Below are 7,209 nucleotides of genomic sequence, written 5' to 3' on the forward strand. Positions count from 1 at the left end.
ACCACCAAATCGAGTTCTGCCTACAACTTCCTATCCACTACAAATTTTGGACACATGTCCACTAGCATGTCCCTTTTCTTCACATGTGCAGAATTCAATGGGATGTAATGGGACAGCGTTAAGTTTATCCCGTCAGAATTCCCCATTAACCCAATTATATTTTTAACCTAAAAATAATTAATCTTTCTCCTTCCCAAGAACCCTAATAGTCTCTTTTTTCTCCGTTCCATTTTCCACGGTGTACTGTTCCAGGAAACTTCACCAGCATCTGGCAATTGACAACTGGCGATGTACTCACCGACATTCTATTCTCTTCATACTTCATTAGTGTTCCGTTCTCTCCATACTTGTCCTTTATAGATTAGGTCAAATGGTATGTGAGTTTCAGATTTTTGGATTCTTCAACCCATATAATAAAACTCTTTGCTCGAATGGAATGGAGAGAACAAGACTATTAGGGTTCTTGAGAAGGGGAAAGATTAATTATATTTAAGTTAAAAAATAATTGGGTTAATTGATGAGTTATGATGGGATGGACTTAACCTCTGTCTCATTACATCCATTGAATTCTGCACATGTGAAGAAGAGGCACATGCTAGTGGACATAGGGGTACCCAAACTGTGGGCCTTTTATGTGAATTGAACCGGTAGTACCGGTGTTTGAAAAATTGGTAACTGGAACTGAATTGAAACCAGTCGGTTAATTAACGGTTTAGTTTGTCGGTTTTTCAGTTTTTTTTTTTTATTTTATAATATTTATTATAAAAATATAATACAAATTATAAATATATATAAAATATTATATTTTAAATAATAAATAATATATAATATATTATAAATATATATTTATATAATATGTATTTATTAATTTATAATATATAAAAAATATATAATATACATAAATATATAGAAAATATATAAAAAATATATAGAAAAACATGTATACCGGTCGGGTTGGTTAACCATCGATTTTTTAAATTGGTTAACCGAAATAGAACCAATACCTTTGATTTTTTAAAAACACCGAACCGAAACCGAACCAATTGATTTTCTATTCAGTTTTTCAGATTTTTTTGCTCACCGCTAAGTGGACATGTATTCAAAATTTATGAAGTGGGTAGTGACGTGCGTAGAAAGTTGTGGGCAGGAGATCCGGACTCCACTAAATCCACCAGGATTAGTCTACATTTCCTCTATCATTTCTCATGGGCTGAGGGTATCCTAATTCCTAATCATAATTGTCAGGTTTATAGTTGGATTTGGTTCGTTTCCATTATGTCTATTCATCCCATGTGCAATGCATGTGTCATAATGTATTTTTGATCCACTTATAATACTAATCTGATACTTTTTTTTTGTCTGATCATATTCATGTTAAATACAAACAAAATGCCTTTGAAAGAAATATATTGATAATGGTGGCGTTTGGTTTTATTACGTTTTTTATAATACAACATCACATCGGAGCCACATCCAGATATTCTCGAAACTAGGGGTGGATTTGAGCCGAGCCAAATAGTATCAGGTTTGAGCTCGAACTCAATTTTGAGAAAAAATATTTTATAAAAATAAAAAATTATATATAAAAATATTATTTAGTTGATATTTAAAAATTAAGAATTATAATAATTAATAATTATAATATTTGTATTATATATATTATTTTCTATAATTATATATATATATATATATATATATATATATTCGAGCCAGCTCACGAGTCGAGCTCTAGTAGGCTCTAACTCGAGCTCGAGCAGCTCGTTGCCACCCCTACTCGAAGCAGAAAAAAAAAGTGAATCAGTGTATGCTGTTTGGCCATCGGTTTTCTTAAAAAGTGCATGTTGTTTTTAAAAAAATCGACCATCTAGGAAAAAACCAGTTTCTTTTATTTATTTTTTTATGGAAGAAAAAAAATAAAACCAATTAGCCGCATAACAAATAAAACTAAGATCACAAAACCTAAAATCTCTATTACTAATTTGACACCTTAGAGCCCTTCGGGCAAACCAATTAGCCGCTTGATTAGCTTCTCGGTATGTATGCTTGAAACTGATGTCTAAGTTAAACTAAAGTTCGGGTGCAACACAAGGACTTCCCAGGAGGTCACCCATCCTAGTACTACTCTCATCCAAGCACACTTAACTTTGGAGTTCCGATGGAATCTAGTGCGTTAGTGCTGGTATGGTCGCACCCAAGTTTCTTTTATTTTCTTTCTCAACAAACAAGATTTCTTGCCCACACCTCTATCTGCCTTAATTGTAGTCACGCAGCGCCGTTTTGTATTGTAAGATGTGCGGCTGCAATGTATTTTGAGTAGGATGCAGGGAGAGAAAGTGAGTAGGGAATCTGTCCACCTTTCTCAAAACGTTTTCAGGTAATGTGGTTGATGTATCTCTTATGTGGAACCATCACAAAAAATGGCAATAAAACCAAACAACACTATGCATTATTGTTTTTTCAAAAATCACAAAAATTGTAATGTTGTATTTGTTTTTTCTTTTGAAAAAAAAGCACAATACAACCAAACATCACCGAAGTATTTTACTTGATTTTGTCTTGGTTGATGATTTAAATGAGGATATGGTTCTATTGTCTTGGCTGGCCCCATTTGGTTCACAGGAATAGGGGTATGGAATCGGAATCAGAATGGATTATTCCGATTCCAACCGTTTGATTGAACAAAATCAGAATCTCACTCCTATTTCTATTAGAATGGCATTCCCCTATTTGAGGGGAATGGCCATTTCCCGCCCCTTCCTTGAGAATGACATCCCATTAGTGCTGATTCTAATTCCCATTCCTATCTAAATCAAACAGATGAATATTCTGATTCCGATTCCAACTAAACCAAACCGTAAATACTGACAATAAAAATTCATGTAACTATCCATTATAGTTGGAATAAGGCTTAAATAATAATGATTGAACCATCTAAATCAGACCGTACCAGCCAGCCGGCCCTGCCCAACGGGAAGAAAAGAAGTGGATTCTTGATTCTTGTGAGTCCAACAATTGCTGCCCCATGTATAATGGTAGTAACCTGGGCAAACCTAGTTTGTTTTTGAAAGATGACCTTTTGACTATTAATTAAGAGTGTATATTTCCGTATTGCAGATGCTATTGTCATTTAGATTGAAAGAGACCAAACAGGTCGTTTGAATATTCATAGCCACCAGTTTAGACTTTAAACCAACTCTATTAGACTAACTACATTATGAGGGAGATAAAAGAAAGAGTGACATTTACAGCCTGGACAATGGATCATTCAGAGTACCACGAGTGCCCAAGCCCAATGCATTGTGCAGTAAAAGACATCATTTATTGAATTTGAGTACTGTTCGTTTACCAATATCCCGTGGGGGATATGCCAATCAGGTAATTGACCATTATCTCTATATTTATAAACTATTATAACGAGTCCCACAATAAGTGAGTCTTATGGAAAATATTAATTACTAAGCTAATTGATATTCCCCTAGATGATGGATAAATTGTTTACCTCCCACCAATAATACTCTCTGCCTCTCATATCTCTCTTTATCTGGCCAAGTCACATTGCAAAGTTTATCCAGGTAATTTAAAATGAACAGGGCCATAATAATAAAAGGGTTTTTATAATTTAATTCATTTTAAAAATCTTATCCCCATCATACAGAGGGGTAAATCCTGATTATGGGTTGATGTCAAATCTATAAACAAAATGTAATTTATGAATGATTACTAATAGATTAGAAAAGGGGTATAATTTCAGATTTCTGAAGTGAAATGCAGTCTATTCATCCCTAATAACAAATGCATATTATTGTAAACCTGATACTATTTAACATCCAACCAATATTGATGAATACATCTTAGTTGAACTCTTTATATAATCGGATATTCCCAATCAATGATAGAAGGTGAAATTTTATTGGTTAATGTTTTCATGAGGTATGATAACGAAATTACTCTCACCGAGGCATAAAATAAGCTCCCAAGGGCAGAGTACGGCATGAAAAGAAAAGTGAACTATACAAATACATATATTACATATTAAAATTAAGTAGAAAAAGAAGGGATACAGCTATAAAAAAAATTAAATCAAATGAATTCATTATTAATTAATTTTGATTTCACATGCTAGTGATGCTCACAGCCTTATCTGTATTCACATAATTGAATAATTTATTGGTTGGATCATGGAGGTAGAGAAGAAAAACGGAAAAAATCCTGAGATGTCAACTTTTTTTTATAAAAGAAATAGATTAACGACAAAGGCCGGTGGTTTTCTAAATCCGTTGTTGAAAAAGTTGGGCCCGACAACCCTTAATCAGTCTTAGAATGAAAAGTCAATTGAGGAGTAATCGAGTAAATGTGTCGGAGTTGGACAGCATACTTAATACTTATTTAAGCACTTTGATCCTACTAATATTCAGATCTGATTCTAATGATACCAGTCTATTCAGATTGGGATTAGATATTGATTATTGAATTGGGGCATTAATGCATTGTGTATAATTAACGAATTAAATTACAAAGTTACCAACGTAAGATAAATATAAAATGAATTAAAAATAAGTTTAATAACACTTGGGCTTATTTGATTCATCTGATTCTTTGCAGCTTCTTTAATACTGGGTTCATATAATGGTGGACCCAGTAGGAGTATTTGCAGTTGGTTTGGTTTCTAATATGGCTTGAGTCGTGTAATTGGATTTAATCGAATAAAAAAATTTAAATAACACATATATATTTATATAAATAATAAATATGATTCAAATTCGGATATTGTCTGGTCTAATTCGAATTTGATCCATTTATACCCCTAATGATGGGTGGTTCATGCAGCGAATTGTACATGCATTTATCCTAGCAAATTCAGATCCTATCCAAATAGATGTGCAGCAGATCCTAATTTATCAATTACAACTTTTTCTGTAATTTTGTTTTGAGAAAATTCCCGATTAGTATCTTGTACTTGGGGCCTAGTGTCATTTTGGTACCCGAACTTTAAAATACAATAATTTAATACTCAAACTTTTAAAATGTGTCAATCCAGTACCTCTCATTAATCAATTTGTTAATCAGCTGTTAAGTGGTATTTGAAAAAACACAAATGCCCTTCTAGTGTCTATCTAATTCCTTTTATCAACTATCCAAAAGTTGATAAAACTGAACAATCTCAAATCTTTGACTCTTCCATTCAAAAAAGTTGGATCACCAAAATATACATTGAGAAGTGACACCAACTTTCTTGAACTTTGAAAAAGAAGAATTTTGGACTATTCATTTTTTATCAATATTTGAACTTTGAATGATTAATAAAAAGAATTAGATGATACTCCAATGATATTTATATCTTTTCAAATGTCATTAACGACTGATTAACATACTGATAAACAAAAATACCGGATTGGTAGATTTTAAAAGTTAAGGTATTGAATTGTCGCGGAATACTAATAACAAATTTTCCCTTTCTTTTTTAATATGAAAATTAATATTCACATGAACATGGAACATTGGAAAAGCACAGGCCCAAAATCCAAATCCTGTGGGCCCGTAATATATTTGATAGCCCAGAAAACTTAACCCAGTCAAATATACAAGTTATGACCTCTTCATAAGAGGGGTGGAGGTGATTGAGTGGACAAGAATAAAGCAAAAAAAAGAAGAAATTATTGAAAGCAGCTTTTGCTCCGCATGGTTTCTGTCGTTCTGTTCCACGCATCTTTCCAGAGCTGTCAATTAGTTGGGTCGTTCGGATAAAACCGAACTGTACCGAATCAAACCAAATGAATTATATATTGATTTTGGTTTGAGTTTTGTATCCCAAATTATATTGATTATGTAAGACAATGTTTGGGATGCTTATTTAAAATAAGTGCTTATTTGATTTATTAAGCATTAATTGGTATTTTGAAAATAAGTCTGAAATAAGTATTTATTTTAAAAATAAGGACTTATTTTGTAAGCTCAAATTTCTAATTTTTTAAGTGCTTATATAATAAATATTTATTCAACTTTTTTCTTTCAAAATTATCCTTAGTTGAATTTTAAAATACAACTTATAAAATTATCTCTAGTTGAATTTTATAAAAGTATTTTTATGAATAAAAATACTTTCACGAAAGTACTTTTATAAAAGTATTTTTACAAAATTCCCCATTTGAGGGAATGGCCATTCCTTGCCCCTCTGATTCTAGAGGATTTTATGGACCCAATCCAGAAAACTGTTTGCAAACAACCCCCACCCAAAAAAAAAAAAAAAAAAAAAACAAAAAGAACAGGATAAAACGTCAAACAAATATTGAAACAAACATGAAAGGAGTAACTTATTGATAGTTAAGCCAAACAGAAGATTACAGAATAATTTAAGTTCATGAACTAACCTTTACACTCTTCTGCTTCAACTCAATGGACCCTCTAAACTCTCCTACTTTAAAGAAGAATAGTTCCTGTCTCATATGTGAATTAGTCTCTCACAGTCAAGGATTAAGGTATCGATACGATACTCCCGATATGGGGTGTATCGTATCCGTATCCATGATCATGGATACAAGATACGCTACAACTGAATATATATCCTATGAGTCGTGTGTATTGGCACGATATGCCCTTGTATCAGATCGTACCGCACCATATCGATGGATACGGTTTGATACACACCGATATGGAGGTGTATCCATTTCTAGTTTGACAAAGCTGTACATTGAATACTTTTGGATTGTTTTTCATCTTTAATACAAGTTAAAAAATAGTATTATGAAAACTGAAATAAATAATTTAAGATTTAATTTTTTCAAAAAAGCATTAATAAAAATAATATATTCCATCTACCTTAGATGATTTACATATTTTATTTTACACATAATTATATGTTAAAAATGAAAACATAGTTACTATTTAAAAAAATAGTTATTATATAAAAATACTAAATAGATAAATTTTCCCAACAAAATTAATGGAAAACAGAAAATTATAATTATAAAAACTGAAATGAATAATTTAAGATTTAATTTTCCCAAAAGATTTAATAAAAATTGAAAATTAAATATAATTTATTTTATCTACCTTAAATGATTTATTTATTTTATTCTACAATTATGTGTAAAATAAAAATGTTATATGTTAAAAATGAAAACATATTTATTATTTAAATAAAATACTAAATTAATAAATATTCCCAAAAAATAATAAAAATTGAAAATTATAATTATAAAATTGAAAGAA

General features: G+C 31.2%; 1 pseudogene; it reads right to left on the reverse strand.

Moving 5' to 3' along the window:
* Window positions 1-2,074: 2,074 nt before the first annotated feature.
* Window positions 2,075-2,193, reverse strand: LOC148803313 (5S ribosomal RNA; annotated as a pseudogene).
* Window positions 2,194-7,209: the final 5,016 nt, after the last annotated feature.

This window comes from Nelumbo nucifera, chromosome 1 (assembly GCF_055504915.1).
Source record: "Nelumbo nucifera cultivar China Antique chromosome 1, China Antique-T2T, whole genome shotgun sequence".
NCBI classification, from domain to species: domain Eukaryota; kingdom Viridiplantae; phylum Streptophyta; class Magnoliopsida; order Proteales; family Nelumbonaceae; genus Nelumbo; species Nelumbo nucifera.